Here is an 18,254-nt window from a genome sequence, read left to right as displayed (position 1 = left end):
AGGGGGGGGAGGAGCAATTTGTCATCAGAAACTATGTTCTATCACTAACCAAAATAAACTATTTCATTCTATATATCAAATGAATGCAGCATAAATGAATATTTAAAATAATATAAAAGATGATCACAAAGAAAACAGTAATAGATCACAAGTGATGACGACTAAAAGGTTCATTTCAAAAGTCTTTTGGTCAAAACAAACCCAACATGTCAGTAATGTTCCATCTGGCTCAAACCCAAAGTCTTTTGGTCAAAACAAACCCAATTGAGTCGCGTGAGATAGAGAGAGATCGTTGAGAATCATGAGCGGGGTGAGAGTCATGAAAGTCGGAGAGAGATAGTGAGAGTAGGGTTTTTTTTTTCTTCCTATTTTGGTGGGGAAATAAAAAGGGAAATTGTAATGGTTAAGTGAAATTTTTTTCACATGTAAAATATATTTTCCTTGTAATCAAACATCTAAATTTATTTTTTTTAAGAAAAAAATTTCACTTTACATAAAAAATTTACGTTCCCCTTGCAACCAAACAGCCTTAGAGAAAACGCTCTGAGAACTCAATTCTCATTGTTGCTTCCGTTGCAATGAGCTCCTCTCCCTTTCTTCCTATTTATAGGCAATGGGAAGGGGGTTGTATCTATATATATAGACACCATGCACCGACCCCTCATTTTCTTCTTTGTTAGGAAATATAAGGATTGAATGAGGTTAGGAGGTGGGTTCCGACCATGGCATGTGCCCTCCCTTCTACACTCTTCCTTCGTTTTTTATGTGCTACTATCGACCACTAAATACTAGCTAGAGAGACATAATGAGAAGCCATTCTCATTATTTAATGTCAATAACGAAAAAATGACATTTGACTTTTCAATTGCTAACATCAAAGCTATTTTCACATTTTCTCACTTGAAGACTCATTTTGAGAATAGTCTTCACAACTCCGAATTTATCAATCTGTCATCTCCGATTAGATAATCACAAGCCTATGCGAAGTTCTGCACCATATGAACTTCTCCCTAGCAATAGGCTTCGTCAAAATATTAGCATTGTTGTCGTTGATGTGAATCTTCTACAGAGAGATTATTCCATCTTCCACCACTTTAGGAACAAAGTAATATTTTACATCAATGTGTATAGTTTGAGGATGAAACATTGGATTTGTAGTCAGATATAATGCATTCTGACTACTTTTAGTTGACTTTTAGCTCATCAAGCAAACTTTTTATCCATAGACATTCTTTACATGCATCCATAGTTGCGATGTACACAACCTTCGTAGTACATAACGTTACTAAAATTTGTAATCCGGACTTCCGACTAATTGCACTACCAGCTATAGAGAAACAAAATCCCATGATAGATCTTCGTATGTCTTGATCTGCTACAAAATTTGTATCCATAGAACCAACCAATAGTAAATTTTGACTACTGTAACAGATATATCAGAAGTATCATTCACGTAACAAGCGATCCACTTCATAGCAATCCAATGATTTCGACCCTACTTTTCCTTATATTTATTGACTGCTTCGACTACTTGAACAATGTCTAGTCTAGCGTGCACCATGGCAAACATAAGGCTTCCTACTGCTAACACATATGGTACTTCAGATATCTTTGTCTTCTCTCATTATGTGCAAGGGCTCTATTCTAAAGAAAACTTATAGCCAATAGGAAGAGGGTATTAAGTATGTTATCATTCTGTTAATTGACGCAATGCAAAAAATTTTCAACATAACAGTTTTGAATTATCCGGATCTTCCTCTTCACATGGTCTTTGAGTACAATCATCTCAAGAATATGATTTACAACACTCAAATCTTTCATGTCAAATTCTCTCTCCAAACGAGCTTTTAGTTTCACAATATCATCTTTACAGTATTTGCAATCAGCATGTCATCAACATATAACAAAAAGACAATGAAACCATCATTACCATGATTCTAAATATACATATTTTGAATCCCAAACTCACAATAAAATAATCAAATCGCTTGTACTAGCATATTGGCACATGCTCTAAGCCATAAAGCGATTTTTTCAGCCAACAAATAAAATCCTTAAATTTCACCAAATAAGTCAATTTCTTCATTGAGATTTCCGTGCCATAAGGCATTTGTAACATCCAACTAAGAACGCACTTTGTAAACCTAATTCTCATTGTTGCTTCCGTTGCAGTGAGTTCCTCTCCCTCTACATCTCCACCGTGCACTGACCCATAGTTTTCTTATTTGTTAGGCGAGGTAGGTGTTGAATGAAGTAGGAGGTGGGTGCCGACAACGGCGAACGCCCTCCCCTCTACACTCTTCCTTCTTCGTTTTTCAGGTGCCAATGCTGACATTAAAGACTAGGGATAGAGAGATATACTGAGAATTGTTTTCCCATTTTGTAATAATTTCAGTATGACAATGGTAGTGAGATGAATAAATGGAATTTGACTTTTCAATTGCCGACATTAGTATACATTTTTAAATTCCTCTCCATCTCCATTGTTAACAACATTGCTCCATCTCTTTTTATAAAAATTATGAACGTTAAGAGTATCACTGTTACGAATATTGGGAGGACACAACCCCATAAACCGCATATAAGGTGAAAGAATCCAAGAACAAATCGAGTCATATCAAATCCTTTTCGTAACCAATGTGAAATCAACCCCCTATACGATTATTATGGGATCGTAAAAATCACAACCAGCATTACTTCTACAATTTAAACAATTGACACTGTTCGTCATTTAGTCATTTCGCATTGCATCCGGTTTTAATCTTCCTAAAAATTACAGCAAAAAAACACGAAGAAATCCTCCCAAAGTTTTCGGTTGTAGCAACGACTACATTCAATGTAAATTTAGCCAATCCCTTTCAGTGCACACCAACTCTTATTTCTAGCCAAAAAGTTACAAATATGTGTTTGACTGACTTGGACCTGAGATATCCATCCAATCAAACACACCAAAGATATCAATATCTCAATTTTTTCTTCAATAATTCGATTGGCTTTTTGACTCCTAGCCCATAACTTCAATAGCACTTTTCAACTTTTTAGGTAGAACTTACTTTTAGTAGACATAGACATGATAGTTATAAAAACCAACTGGGTCTTGAGCTGGACACTCACAAAGGCAGTTAAAAAGATACAAACCTTTCTCAGGAACTAGAAAACAAGCCAAAAAAAATTGGGTACCACCCGACAAGGGAACAGACTGAAAAAAAAGTCTCAGTATACGAGGCTCCCACTATTACAATGTCTGGGAGGGAACAGCCGTCTCAACTGTCCAACAACATTCTGATCAACTATAGTTGGTTGCTTTCATGATCGTTGATGATGGTCAGACTCAGACTACAGTTCAAACCCTAACCCAGTAGCCAAACAGGGATAGGGGTAGGGGTAGGGGTAGGGGCAGAGGCAGGGGCGAGGGCAGGGGGGGCATACCATCATTCATGGCAAAATAACAAAATAAGGAAAAGGATTATGGGGCCTTTGTGATCTGAGTGAATAGAAGAAACGCGATGTCCAGAGTCTTTCTGAGCAAAGTTTGATGAATACCAATCCCGAGTCTTGACTGATCTGATATCAATCCACTTGTACAATCTCAGGGTAAAAAGGTTCAAAAAACACCTTGGCCAAAAAAAAAAAAGAGTTAAATACATCTGATTCAATTTGATCCCGAGTTTTAAAACCTTTGTTTCTTAGTTCTCTCTCTCTCTCTCTCTCTCTCTCTCTCTCTCTCTCTCTCACACACACACACACACAGGCACTAGCCAAGTTCCCATCCTAAGCAGCTGTTTGGGAACAAGCTTCTACCAAAAAAATAAAAGATATAACCACCTCTTTCCCCATGACATATACATTGTACAAATGATGATCAGACTGGCATCCTTAGGCCTCCCTAGGCCTGCAATATTCTCAACTGAGTAACCCTAAAATGGAAGTTCTCATTGCTCATTAGGAATACCTGGGAAGAAAAAAAGAAATCAGAGATCAGCCAATCAGGCCACGTGGAACAAGTTATACCTGCCACCACATATTGTCAGTTTTATCCTGTTTTGAAGTTCCTGCACCATGAATGACTAAAAGGCTCGCTTTAGTATAATTTATATTTGTAGTTATGACCATAGTTAGCAAATTCGGATTCGGGAATTATTCGGACGGAGAATTATTCGGAATAATTCAGACGATTAATTTAAGGATTCGGTCAAAAAAGCGGTCAAAAAATCTTATTGGGGTTTTTTTTTAAAAAAAAAATTGTTTTTTTTTTATTTTTTTATTTTTTATTTTTGATTTTTTTTAAATTGTTTTTATATTTTTTAATTTTTAATTTTTGGTTTTTTTTTAAAATAATGTTTAAATGGACCGAATAATTCGGTTTAATTCGGATTCGGTCCGAATTATTCGCGAATTATATTCATTTTTGAAAAAGTCGCGAATTTTAAAGAATTTTATTTTTAATTCGGATTCGGTCCGAATTTTTGATAAAATTCTTTAAAATTCGGTTCGGCCGAATAATTCGCGAATTATTCGGCCGAATTGCTAACTATGGTTATGACCAACTTATGAGAAATCATGTGACAGTAAATTATGAACCATAAACAATAATCATTTGGTTACTATTTATATAATAGATTATATAAATAAAAATATGTTTGGTATGACTGAACAGAATATATTTTGTATCCTAGGCAATTAACATGGCATTTGAAGCAGCAACATCTCTGTCCGGCATTTTATCAAACAAATGACGTGCCATATCAGCAGCATCGTTTTGTACATAGCCCACTATCATTGTGGTTCACATATGGTGAGGTATTTCTCATTGATCTCATCAAACACTCGTCTAGCTGAGGTCAATTCTCCCATCGCAAGCCTGGCCAAAGGATTTCACTGCTATTCGGAATTCTAGATCTTGATGTGTTCAAAGAGTCATAATGATCGAGAAGAAAAACAGTGCTCAATGAATCACTGTACAAGATACACTTGAACAGAACAAACGTAGTCCTCAAAACTCTGCATTATCATACCTCTCTTCTGCTTGAGCTAGGGAGCCTGTATCACTCGCTACCACACCACCCTGTTGTACTCCTACAACCCACATAAAGTAACCTAGATCAACAAACCTTATGTAAAAAGAGATCCATAATGGAGCCACTCCAACTACATACCAGAGGGTAAGTCTAGAGGATCACTTTGGGTTGCTGAGACTTGGCCACCTTGGTGAAGTCCATGATTGGGATTTCCTGGAATGGTTAACCTTCCACATATATCCTTTGAGAGTGGTAAGCTGCTCTCACCTATTTCATTTCCTCCACTGGGGGGAATAGATTTTGGATTAAAAGTTCTGGACCATGATGCTCCATTTGATCCTGCTAAGGTCATTATTATATCTGCCTGTTTTATGGATACCAAGGCAAGTTATTTGTCAAGCATGTCCATTTATCTATTAATCATGATTCAGTTCAAACCCACAAAAATTTTACTGTCTACAATCAATGGCCCAGTGGGGACGATCAGAGGCAGTTTTTGTTTCAGATGGTCTCTATGTTTGGGATCCACCAAAAAAAAGGATTGGCTTCTGTCTCCTATGCACAGAAGATGCATTCTCGTGGTCATTAATTGAAATTTCTGATTTTGTAGCAAAATCTTTGTACTATCAGAAAATACAATTAATGATTCCATGGAAATGAAAGATGAATCTAATCAGATACTGATATATTTAAGAATAAAATGAATTATAATCTGAAAATAAAAGATGAATTTTGTCATCACTAGATTATAAAAAAGGAAAAAAAAATTTGTCATTAGTATATTTAAACAGAATCATGAATTAACTTTGGAAACAAAAGCTGAATTTTGTCAGACATTGGTAGATTTAAAGGGACCTATTAATTACAACATTTGGTCTACCATCATGAAATTTAACTAGGCAAGTACAAATATGATCCAAGCAGAGGAAAGAAAAACAATCAACATTGTCATCGAGGTTGACAACAAAATACTCAGATGGACACAGGCAGAATGTGCCACCCCTCCCCCCCTCCGGGTTAAATATTATATATATATATATATAAGAAATAAAGGCTAAAATGTTCCCTTGGAGATTAGAACTATGCAATCATATAGTTCTTCATGCATAAAAACATTACCAAAAGAATCGAACTCACAATTCAATGATTCCTGATAAGAAGCAGCATATTGTCATTTAAATAGGAAAGGTGTTTCTTCTGTGTGCACAATTATAGTTGTCAATGTTAGGATTATGGGTGTATGATGTAGATAGGGCTGTCAACAGGAGGGCACAAGCTGATCAATTCTTGGTTTAGTACTAACCCAAGTTCGGTCCCGGTTTGACTCCATCGAACCAGCTGGTTGGCAGCCTTGCCCTTCCATCAATCCAGTAGATCAAGCCTCTATTTTATCTTCAAGTGAACTTCTAGAAGCCCTGGTGTAGATTCTTCACCAAACTAGGCTTGTTTTATTAGGAATAAACATAGGGTTGGGTTGTATATGTGTTGGGCCTTCAGTCCATATGGTTTGGAGTGTATTAGGCCACTTTTATGGGTCTAAAAGAGGGGCCACTTTTATGGGCTGTGATGGGGTTCACTAGTTTCATTATTTAGTTTCTAAATTTCAGTCTTATTTAGTTTCTAAAATAAGTAGTTGCTATTTTATATAAGCTTCTAATTTTCCTAGTTTCTATTTTCAGTTTTAGTAACTAGAAGAGTTTCTGTTTTACTAGTTTCCCATTTCAGTTTTTGGGAACTAAGTTTAGTTTCTATTTTGTAACCCCATCACTATTATAAATAAAGAGAAGTGATGCAGATTAATCACCAAAAAAGACTTGTTTCATTAGGAATAAGCCTAGGGTTGGGTTCCATACATGTTGGACCTTTGATTTCATGTATTTTGAGTGTAATTGACCACTTTTATGGGTCTAAAATGGAGGCTCTAAGGATGCATACGAGATTACTAGTTAATTTCCATTTTCATTAGTTTCCTTTTTAGTTGGGTTTGATTTGAGTTATATTTGTTTCCTTAAGAGTCAAGTTATTAATTGAGTCAAGTCATTAGTAGTTAGTTTCATTTTTCAACTAGTTTCTAATTTAAGTTTTTAGCAACTATTGTATTAGGAGAATATTTGGTTTCCTTTTTTGAGGAACCTTCTATTTTGTGAGTCCCTCCACCTTCAACATTATAAATAAAGAGGAGGCAGCTCCTAAAAAAAGAACGATTTATGAATGAAAAAAAGAAGCTTGCTGCTATGTCTCTGCTGGGATTGTTGTGTGTTTGATCACAGTGGAATGGAGTGGTGTTTGATCCATTCGACTCCATGCGGTGGGAAGCGCGGGAGGATCTGCTACAAGTGTTTTCTTCTTCTTCAAGTATTTTCTATTCTTAATCTCAAGGTCTGCTACTACAGGTATTTACTCTATTCTTGTATCAATTCTGCCCAGGCGATAGGCTTCCAGTGAAGGAATTTTGATCTCTGTCCAGGCCCAACCGACAGTCACCTTTGGCTGATATTTGGACCAGAGGTTCTCCTCATTAAAAGAGGAACTCGATCCAGTTTTGGTCCCCATCTGAGCTGTGGTTATCGAGTTATCAGAAATCTCTCTTTTTTTGTCCTGTATTGATTTTACCACGACAGAATCTGGTTCGATTGTTTGGATAGTCCTATTCTGTTTCTGTTGTGTCTAATATTGATTTGGGTTTGTCAGCATCCTAATACTACTGCTGAATCATTCTGACTTGATCACTACTGATCTGTTCTAAGTATTATTGGATATTTTGACCTAATCTGTTTTGTTTTTTGAGATCGATAGATACATCTGGTTGTTCCTGATTTCTGTGGATGTTTGTTCACAATTTATGATCTGTTATGACCCTATTCCTATATCTGATTTAGTCCTTTAATCTGGGTTATATTCTGATCTCATAAATTCCAGTTTCTGGATTCGAAACTCTGAGTTACAGATCTGTTTTTTTCCCTTTATTCTGATCTGTGGTATTGCTGTCCTACCTTGGTTATTATGGTTGTTCTTTGGTTTGAAAGTTCCTACAGATTGAGACTTGGTTAGACCCCTATCCTAGTTTACATTAAGAAGGCTCATTAGTAGCCCACAATTTATGAAAGAAAAAAAGAAGCTTGCTGCTATGTCTCTGCTGGGACTACTGTGTGTTTGATCCATTCAACTCCTTGCGGTGGGAAGCCCGGAAAGATCTGCTACAAGTGTTCTCTTCTTCTTCAAGCCATCTTCTTCTTATCCTTTCAAGTGCTCTTTTTCTTCTTCAAGATTGTCTAAAGGTTCTAACACTGCTCTACAGACCAGGTATTTAAAAGTCTAATTCTGCCCAGAATCTCCTTAATTTCACAATCGGTTCTCTGTGACCTGAAGTACTTCCAGCCCTCAGTTTGAGCTGTAATTTTGATCGAACCTTCCACCTATTAAGGGCCTCCTTCGATCCAAATATCAGGTCATTCTGACCTGTGGTTAATGAGATACAAGAAATCTCCACTTTCTTGTCCTGTAGTGCTATCGGTTCTGATTTCAGACCTGAAACAGAGATCGATTAGTTGGTTTTGCATGTTGCTGGTTATCTGAAGACTGATTTCTGGACTCGACAGACTTGAATTCCAGATCTGGTTCTATTCAGATTTAATCTGAACTACTGTTATGCCCTTATTATTGGTTGTTCTTTGGTTTAAAAGTCCCTGCAGTTTGGGTATAGTTTGAATTTTCAAATCTAGTCCTACAATAAGCCCAGTCAATTCATCCATTCATAGGTGCAGCAACAGCTGTTAGAATCTTCAAGAAAATCTCTACTGATTTCAGTTTGAAGGCTGTTGTCTTATTTATGTGTCTTAATCAGCAAGCAAGAGGAAATCCCAGGAAAAGGTTCTAGAAGATCTAAAATCCTTGCTACCGATCTCAGCATTGGACTGTTATCTTGTCTTATTATGAAGATACAACTAGAGGAAGAAAAAGGAAAGTTACTTTCACGTGAACAACCAGCCATTATCTTCATGGATTTGTTACCTTTTTGGTGTTTATAGTCTTTTGTTAGACAAATAATCAGTTTAGGCTGTTAGTTTCTATTTTTATATTTTCTTGGTTAACAAGTATTTTGTTGTTAGGAAAGTCTATGTTTCCTATTTTAATTAGTTTCTAATTGTAAGTTGGACACGCTCATTTATAAGGAGCTGCTGTAATCAATTTGATAAGTTAATGAATATTTGTTTATGAAAGATGGTTTATGCTGTTTTCTGTGAGAGGCCCTAGGTTAGATGCCTAAACTTGAGGGGTGAGATGTCCTAAGGCCCAAACCTAACCTTCTTCCCCTGCTCAACCCCTCCAGCAATTCCATTTCTCTTTGTTCTATTGTTAAGAGAGAGTGATTTGAGAGTTGTTTGAGTCTATTTGAAGACCAGAAGCACATCTATCAAGCCAGATTCCTCAACTGTAAGTCCAAATCTGAAACCCTTTTGGGGGTTTATAGAGCTCCCAAGGGGTTTCCTTCAACTAGAGTTTGGTCTTCAACTGAGCTTCCTATCAACTGTTCTTGAAGGTCTACATTAGTTTCCTAATTGGGAACCAAATTCCATATCTGACCATCCAATCAAGCCCAACTTTTAGTGGTTTGTTTAGCACCGTAAGAGGAGCATTCAACCCAAATTTGAGCTCAAGCAGAGCCTCCTACAGCCAACCGCAGGCTCCCTCTTATTCCATCCAGATTTGAACTTTGGTTCTAAATCTGATTTCATATTTGAATTTCTGGGATCCTAACTGGGGTTGGGTAGTTCCTATCTAGCCTTACATCAGTGTAAGGTTGTAAGGGTATTTTGGGTATTCTGTGCATAGTTATTAAGGAGGTGAGGTGACCGAGGCGTTTGAGGGTCTTTCAGAGCGCTTTGGCGATAGGGTGGGCATAAGGCATCGCCTTATCAAATAAAGCGTTCTAGTGTTGTTTTTTAGTGTAACCATTTCATTTGGCACAAATAGCATATTGCAAATTATATAATTCTACTTATAAGCTAAATAAGATTAAAGATTCATACCATTACCACATTAGCAATCTCAATCAATATACACTAACAGATTATTATAGTAATAACAATCTCAATCAATATATAGAAGAATTCAAACATTTTCACATATCATGCAACAGAAGAAAGAACATAGAATATCGAAGAATCGATGTGGAAGCAAAAGTGCAAAGCAGAGTAGATATTAGTTCCTAATCAACTAGAAGAGCCATTGGACTTGGCTTGTCAAAGTGCTTGCTTTTGATAGGAGAACTACATCGTCATGTAATCACAAAATTGCAACTTATATCAACAGATGCACAATTTACTCTGAATCATAGACTTGCAACAGCAACAGCAGCCAGAGCCACTAGCCACCACTAGTAGAAGCCAATCTAGCCACCATTACCACCACCGGCATAGAAGAAGGCAGAGGAGGAGACGAAAAATGGAAAGAAAAAAAAAGAAAGATAGACACAGAACAGAGAAGGGACGAAGAATGAGAAGAATTAAAAAATAAATAAATTGCAGGCAAAAGGAGGGCTTCAGGGAGGAGTGCCAAGTTGCCGTCAAATGGAGCCAGTGAGCCATCCAAGCATTGGAAGAAGTATTAGAAGAGGGGGGGGGGAACCAGAAAAGCGAGAAGAGGAGGGGGTTCAAAACAATAAGAAAAAAAAAAGAAAAAAAATTTGAGAAGAGACTGGAAGAAAAAGAAAAATAGAAGCCAGAAATAGAAAATAAGAAGAAAAGAATAGAAGTAAGAAACATACTTGAAGAACCTATCTAATCATGGCAGCAGCATCTGAATCGGTATCGGCATCAAGCTCCATCATGCTCTTCTTCAAGTTCTTCTTCAAACAGAGAAGGAAGAAGAAGATGATGAGCAGCTGAAAAAAAAAAAAAAAAGAGCCAGAGAAGGGAAAAGAGAAGAAGTCTTTTACACTATTTTACTTACCTTGCCGGAGCTGGAAAAGCCGGAGGAGGATTCGCTGGAGCCATGGTAACCAGAAAAATGTTGTCAGAGCCGGAATCGATGGAGATGATCGCCGCTGCCAAGGGTTTCTTTTTCAACCCTAAGCCAAGGCGTGTGAGACTAAGGGTTCCTTTCGATTATATTTCCTTTTATGTGATTTAGTGAGACGCAGTGTACAAGACTTTTGTACACAAGCCACTAAAAACCATAGAAATGGAATATTTAAAAAAATAATAATAAAATAATGCATTATCTATAAGGCGGCTCACGCCTCAACTCCCATAAAACGCATTAGCGCCTAGGCGCTACTAAGGCAACGCCTTAATAACTATGATTGTGTAATTATATGTAGTAGGCTGTATTGTGAAAGGGTATCTACGTAATTTTGCATATTTCAAGCCATCGGCAATATATTGAGCGGAGTTAATTGGATTTCCCAGTTAACCAATTCTACTCGATATTCTTTTCCCTCCTTCCGTTTCCTTCTTCCCTTCCTCTTCTTCTTCTACTTCTACTTCCCATCTTCCTTCTCTTTACCTCATCTAGGGTACAAAACTAATTTGGTATCAGAGTAGTTGCTTGATTTGAGTCAAGCTGCAATCCTTCCTCTTCTGCTCTTTGGAACCCTAGGTTACAAACGGTTCCAAGGAATAGCACTCCATGTGAAATCTTGAAGAACACATGAGGTAAGTTGTTGAATAAATACTCAAGGAGCATCATTAGCAGTCCTATTGTGTAGATTGGAAGTGTAGAGGTCTAATCGAAGAAACCTAAGGCTGTGGACAACTTCTACCAGCCCTAGAAGACTTTTTATTTTATCGTCTTCAACTACTGCCTGTTGGGGACGTGACCTAGAGCATTAGATTCACCCAAGAGGTCTTCTTCCATGGTTTGTGTCCTCCTGGTAATATTCTTCCCTGATTCTCTAAAACTCAAAGTTTTATGGTCTGGTTCTTTGTTAGTTAATTTGCGTTTAAAACATGTTATCGTTCTTGTTTTTTACCAGCTTAGTCTAGACAATTAGGAATTTGGCATTTTAAACGGAAAAAAAACGGTACAACGTTTAAAACGCGTAAGCTGGTAAACACGTTTAGAACGCAATCCTTTTTTTTAAAGCTAAAAAAAGGGGCAATTAAATAATTAAAAAGAAAAAAGAAAGAAGGAAAAACCCTAACTCACGATTCACCCTGACCCTAAGCCCCTAACTGTAACCGTCTCCCCTTTCTGCCTAAAGGTCTCTCGACTCCAGGTTGCTCTCCCTGTCTCCCATCTCCACAAGTCCGCTGTCCGCCTCAAAGGTTTCTCAATCCGACTCCGCCTCATCTTCTCTCCCAGTGGCAAGCAAACGGTTAGGGGCTTCTCTCTCTCTCTCTCTCTCTCTCTCTCTCTCTAGTTTATAGTTATACACTTCTACCCTGTCCGACTGTGTCTCTATTTATTCTTGAGAAGGTTGACTAGATGATTTTTATTCTTGAAAAGAACTGCTCCAATAACTATAAAATTAACTAAACAGGAGAAATGGGTCCCCATTCTTCTGAGTTTTGATCTTTTTGCTATTCTGGAGTTGCTTTGGTCCAAGTTCTCTGGTGGGTTTTGTGATATAGTTCGTTTTGATTCTCCTCATTTTTCTACTAGATTCTGAAATGGGTTTTTGAAAATTCTCTAATTCTGTCCTTTTTCTATCTCTTTTACTGGTTTTTTGGTTTTGGGTTTATACGGTTTGAATTTCCCTTCAACTGGGTACTCAGTTTTTGGTTTTGATTTCTTGTATCAACTTGAATGAAAGAAATGATAATGGGAATTTTAAATATCTGTCTGCTCATCTCTCAAGGTTTTAACTATACTGCCGGCACTTGATTATATAGTTCATCTGAATGATTTGCACAGCTATCCTTAATTAAACGCACAAATCCAGATATTCTATAAAAAATGTGTGCCTTTTTTATTAAGCTAAAGTTCACTGAATCAATTGAACAGTTAGAAATTAACCATCGTTTCCAATCAGATTATCCAGAAGCTAGGAATCAACACAAAAAGACTAATACAATTGAATTTTTAATTCCCAAAACTGTCCCATATAATATGCTCGTTTACTTGAAGAGACATATGTGGAACCTATTCATGATCAACCTAATCCTATATTATGATACATTTGAGAATTTTTTAACGGAATTGGTGATATAGTTTGGCTGATGCTTTTGGTTGAATGATGTATTTTAATCTTATATTAATCTTTGGATGAATATATTTTGGATATTATTTGATGATAAAATAGGTTTGAATTTAGTTCGAAATATGGATATTATCTACATTTATTTTCATTGTTATGCAGGTATTTAGGTAATTATATCCCAATTTATGCATGTAAATTGCCATTTTTTTGTCGCCGTATTGTTTAAAATTTAAACGTTTAAAACGCGTACCATCTGTTTTCGAATTTTTGCTGTTTCTGCTGTATTTGACCGTATTTTTTACCAGGTCCCATTGACGTTTTGATCCGTTTAAAACACGCCCGTACCGAACGTTTTTTTTTTTTTACGTTACTGTTTTAACTAACAAAGGTCTGGTTTGCTGGCCAGAATCATAAGAAAGTTGTTGGTTTGCATAATGTGTGTATTTTCATTGCCTTTTTTGAATGTCCTTTGCCGGTGTGTGCAAAAATACTTTGTTGGTTTGCATAATGTGTGCATTTTCATTGTTCAAAGGTCATTTGGTTGTTCTCGAGAAGAAGTCATTTGGTTGTTCTCGAGAAGAAGCTTGAATAAGGAGTACCCTCCCTGCATATTTTGTTGAACTATGTCAGGTCAATGAACAAGTGGATTCCTCAACTAGAGGTTTGCATAATGCTAACCAAAATTTTATTGGTGTTGAGAACACCAATATTCAGATCTCCTTGGTTAAATTGGACAGTACCAACTATCTTTTTTTGGATGAATAAATAAATTCATTACCAAGCAGGGAAGAATATACAAGGGGGGAGGCTTAGCCGAGGCAAGCCAAACAAAACAAACAAACGAAGATTACAACCAAGATAGATCCACCACGAGATCAACACAACAAAAAGGCTCCCAACTAGTTCCAACCCAAGGAAAGAGGATATGCAAAAGCCGCCCCAGGGGGGGGGGGAGCAGGAGCAGGGGGGATTAGCTCAAGTATGGGGCAAGGTGTCAATGTGGAGGTTCCAGGAGGCTATGATATGCCTGTTCCTAATGGACCTGGGGGCAGGTCCATGGTGGAGGGATTGGATTTTGGATGTAACATCAAAGTAGATGGCTTTCCAAATTTTGTCCAGGGAGCGGGAGTTGGAAGACCATCTATGGATGTTTCTCTCCATCCAGATATAGTTTATGATGGCAAAGAACGCAAGCTTTCCAATGGTGTTGCAAATGTAGGATCCCTAAAAAGTCATGTCAATCCAAATCCATAAGAGGAGGATAGGTCTGACGGAGGGCCAGCATTTAAAGAGAACCAATTTCTAAACGAAGGTGGAGAAGGGGTAGGAGAAGAGGAGATGAGGGATGTCCTTAGAATCATGGAGATAGAGGCAATTGGATGGGAGAACAGGGATATGGCAGTGCATGAGGAATGCTTGGGTTGGGAGACAATTAGAGAGGCATCTTCAGAGAGTGAAGCTGTGACGAGGGATGTGACCTTTGAACCAAACAAGGTTACGCCAAGGAACCACAAGACCCGAGGACTTGACAAAGGACCAAGCAGAGGCAGAAGAGAATATCCCATTGGATGAGAGGGGCCATGCACTTGTCATCTCTACCTCTATGGCTAGGAGGGAGAGGAGGGAGAGAGGACCAGAGGTCGAGTGGGGGGAAGGGACAGAAGAGGGGACCAACCTAGAGGGGACAAGTATGGGAAACAGAAGCAAACTAGGAGATGCTTGAGGAGTAAATGTTTCTAGGGGACACCAGGGAGGAGAGGATACCAGCCGGGTGTTAGGGGTCCATCCATAGGGAGGTGGCTTGACCATTACCAATTGAAAAGGAGATGGCATTGAGGGTCAAGGGCCTGAGAGAGGATTTTCCTCCAGATCCAAGAACTGTCAGGAGGGATTGGGGTCGTCCAGAGGGAGTGGTGCTTGAGAAGATAGGAGTGAATCCAGTCTACCTAGATGCATTTCTACTTAGACACTATTTTCCAAATGAGCTTAAGAATACCCACAGAATCGACATCTTTAATTCTTCTGATGCCAAGACCAACTTCAGTTTCGAGAAGACAGACCTTGTCCCAACTGAGAGGGTGGAGAAATCTAGAAGTATCTGAACTTTTCTAGAGAAAGGAGCAGAATATTCCTTTAATGGTCTTGGTAGTGGAAGCAGGAAGGGAGTAAATACCAGACCAATATAGATACATGGATTGAAGGAACGGATGAGGGTTAAGCGCCCAGCATAGGAGAATAGCTTGCCTTTCCAAAGCTGGAGCTTTTTCCTCAAGAGTTCCAGAATGGGGGAGCAATGATGGGATGAGAGCCTGGAAGAGATGAGAGGGAGACCCAGGTATTTAACAAGCAAGGAACCTAAGGAGAATCCGGTAATGCCAAGAAGGTGGGCCTGAGTGTCGAGGGGACCCCAGAGAGGCTCAATTTGAGCAGATTTATGCTGAGGCCAGAGAGATTTTCAAAGGAACGGAGAGATTCCATGATGGTAGAAATGAAGACGAGGTCAGCTTTGGAGAAAATCATGATATCATCAACAAAGGCTAGATGGGTGAGAATATGGGATTTACACTTGGGGATAGGAGAGATGAGGTGGAGGTCCGTGGCGGATTGGATGTATCTGGACAGCACTTCCAGGGATAGGGAGAAGAAGAAGGGGAGAGAGGACAACCTTGTCTGATTCCTCTCCCAGAGGGGAAATAGTCAACAGGGCTACCATTGAAAAGGATAGAGAATTTGGGAGAGGAGATACAGGAGTGGATCCTGTGGACAAAGAAGGAAGGAAAGGACATGGTGAGGACTTTGGAGATGAAATCTCAACTCAGGGTATCAAACGCCTTATGAATGTCAATTTTGAGGAAAACAACGAAGGAATGAGATTTACAATCGAAACCGTGGAAGATTGACAGACACTTCATCAAAGAGAAGTTGGATGCTTGTTTGATTTGTATTCCTTTTGTGAAGTTTGCTGATCAACTAGCTGATGTATTCACTAAAGAGCTGGTTGGAAAGTTGTTTCAACCTACTTTAGTCAAGTTGGGATGTGTGATATTTATGCACCAACTTGAGGGGGAGTGTTGGAATAAGAATAAGTGTTGCAGGGGCACATAGGGGCTTTTCCCCTTCCACCGACCCAAGTTAGAGTGGGGCGGCTAGATGGGGAATATACTTGTAATTACTTTATGATTTCTGTTTTGTACTCCTATCATGATTCTATACTATAAATAGAGGACTTGTGTGATCAGTTAAAGACACACAAGCATTCTCCCATTCTTCCTGTTAACAATGATATTGTGGTGACAAAGAATGATCAAGAAAAATAAGAAGGCTTAAAGCTTACTTAGCTCAGCAGTTTGAAAGTAAAGATCTTGGTGCCTTAAAGTATTTCTTAGGGACTAAGGTGTCAAGGTAAAAAAAGGGGGTTCACATTTGTCAGAGAAAGTATGTGCTAGATCTCTTGTAGGAGACAGGGATGTTGGGCTGTAAACCTGTGGCTACTCCCATTGATTCAAATCATAGATTGAGTGATGACAGTGGTCCTCCTCTGGGTGATTCAAGGAGATATCAGAGATTAGAGGGAAAGTTAATTGCTTTTACCAAAAATCACTTTTATTCTTTTTTGAAATGTAATGACTAGAAGAGCTACTGATAATAATGATCTGCATAAAAGAGCTGCATGACTCAATACCATCATACTTCCGCGCCTCATTAACCACTGGGATTTTAGAGCAAGTACCAATATTGCTTTATCGCTCACTAACTTGTCCAAGCATTACATATGTTGTGGAGTGGTTAGTCAATTCATGCATGCTCCCAAGTCATGCCATATGGAAGCTACTTATCGTATCCTCAAGTACTTGAAATATAGTCTGGTAAAGGGCTTGTTATACACCAAGCATAACTCCTTAAAGATTGAAGCTTTCATTGATGCAGATTGGGCAGGTTCTGTCACTTATAAGAGGTCTACATCTAAATATTGCACCGTTGTTTGTGGAAACCTTGTCTCTTGGAGAAGCAAGAAGCAATTTGTATTGCCAGATCAAGTGCATAAGCTGAATTTAGAGCTATGGCTCCTGTTATCTGTGAACTCCTATGGTTGCATAAGTTAATCCAAGAGTTGGGGTTTGAAATTCATGGTCCCATGAAATTATACTGTGACAACCAGCTTGCCATCAGTATTGCTCACAATCCTGATCAACATGATCGCAGCAAGCACCTTGAGGTTGATCGGCACTTTATAAAGGAAAATATTAACTCCAAATGTGTTTGTACACCCTTTGTTAGGACAGGAGATCAGCTAGCTGACTTGCTAACCAAAGGACTACATGCTCCTCAGTTTTATTCCTTCTTAGGCAAGCTGGGCATGCTAGATATTTATTCCCCAGCTTGAGGGGGAGTGTTAGCATCATGGGTGTAAGCTTGTAAGGGTATTTTGGGTATTCTGTGTAGTTATATGTATTATGTAGTAGGTTGTATTGTGTGAGGGTATCTATGTAATTTTGCATATTTCAAGTCATTGGCAATATATTGAGAGGAGTTAAGTGGATTTTCCACTTAACCAATTCTGCTCGATATTCCTCTTCTCCACCTCCTTCCGTTTCCTTCTTCTCTTTCTCTTCTTCTTCTTCTTCTACTTCCCATCTTCCTTCTACTTACCTCATCTAGGGTACAAAACTAACTGTCAAGGCATTGCCTATTTGACGTGCAACAAGAAAGTCCATAATTGTGTATATGTAATCCCTTTTGCACGGTAAATAGACACAGAATTTTACCAGCTTTCATGGTAGAGCCAATCTCTAGGATCTCCAAGCATCTCGATCATCTCAGGCAACGATAGTTTCCAGTCACAACCCCCCTCCCCTTGTGTTTTCTCTCCCTACATTTCATCTTGTACCCCCCCCCTCAACAAGAAAGTCCATAATTGTGTATATGTAATCCCTTTTGCACGGTAAATAGACACAGAATTTTACCAGCTTTCATGGTAGAGCCAATCTCTAGGATCTCCAAGCATCTCGATCATCTCAGGCAACGATAGTTTCCAGTCACAACCCCCCTCCCCTTGTGTTTTCTCTCCCTACATTTCATCTTGTACCCCCCCC

The 18,254-nt window shown here is 38.4% G+C and overlaps 1 pseudogene; it reads right to left on the bottom strand.

The window, feature by feature from the left end:
* Nucleotides 1-4,576: 4,576 nt before the first annotated feature.
* The window catches only part of LOC122065357, a 38,970-nt pseudogene continuing 25,292 nt past the window's right edge, over nt 4,577-18,254 (bottom strand).

Source organism: Macadamia integrifolia, chromosome 2 (assembly GCF_013358625.1).
Source record: "Macadamia integrifolia cultivar HAES 741 chromosome 2, SCU_Mint_v3, whole genome shotgun sequence".
In the NCBI taxonomy this organism is placed as follows: Eukaryota; Viridiplantae; Streptophyta; class Magnoliopsida; order Proteales; family Proteaceae; genus Macadamia; species Macadamia integrifolia.
The sequence above is the reverse complement of the archived record's forward strand: the minus strand, read 5'-3'. Positions and strand labels throughout refer to the sequence as shown.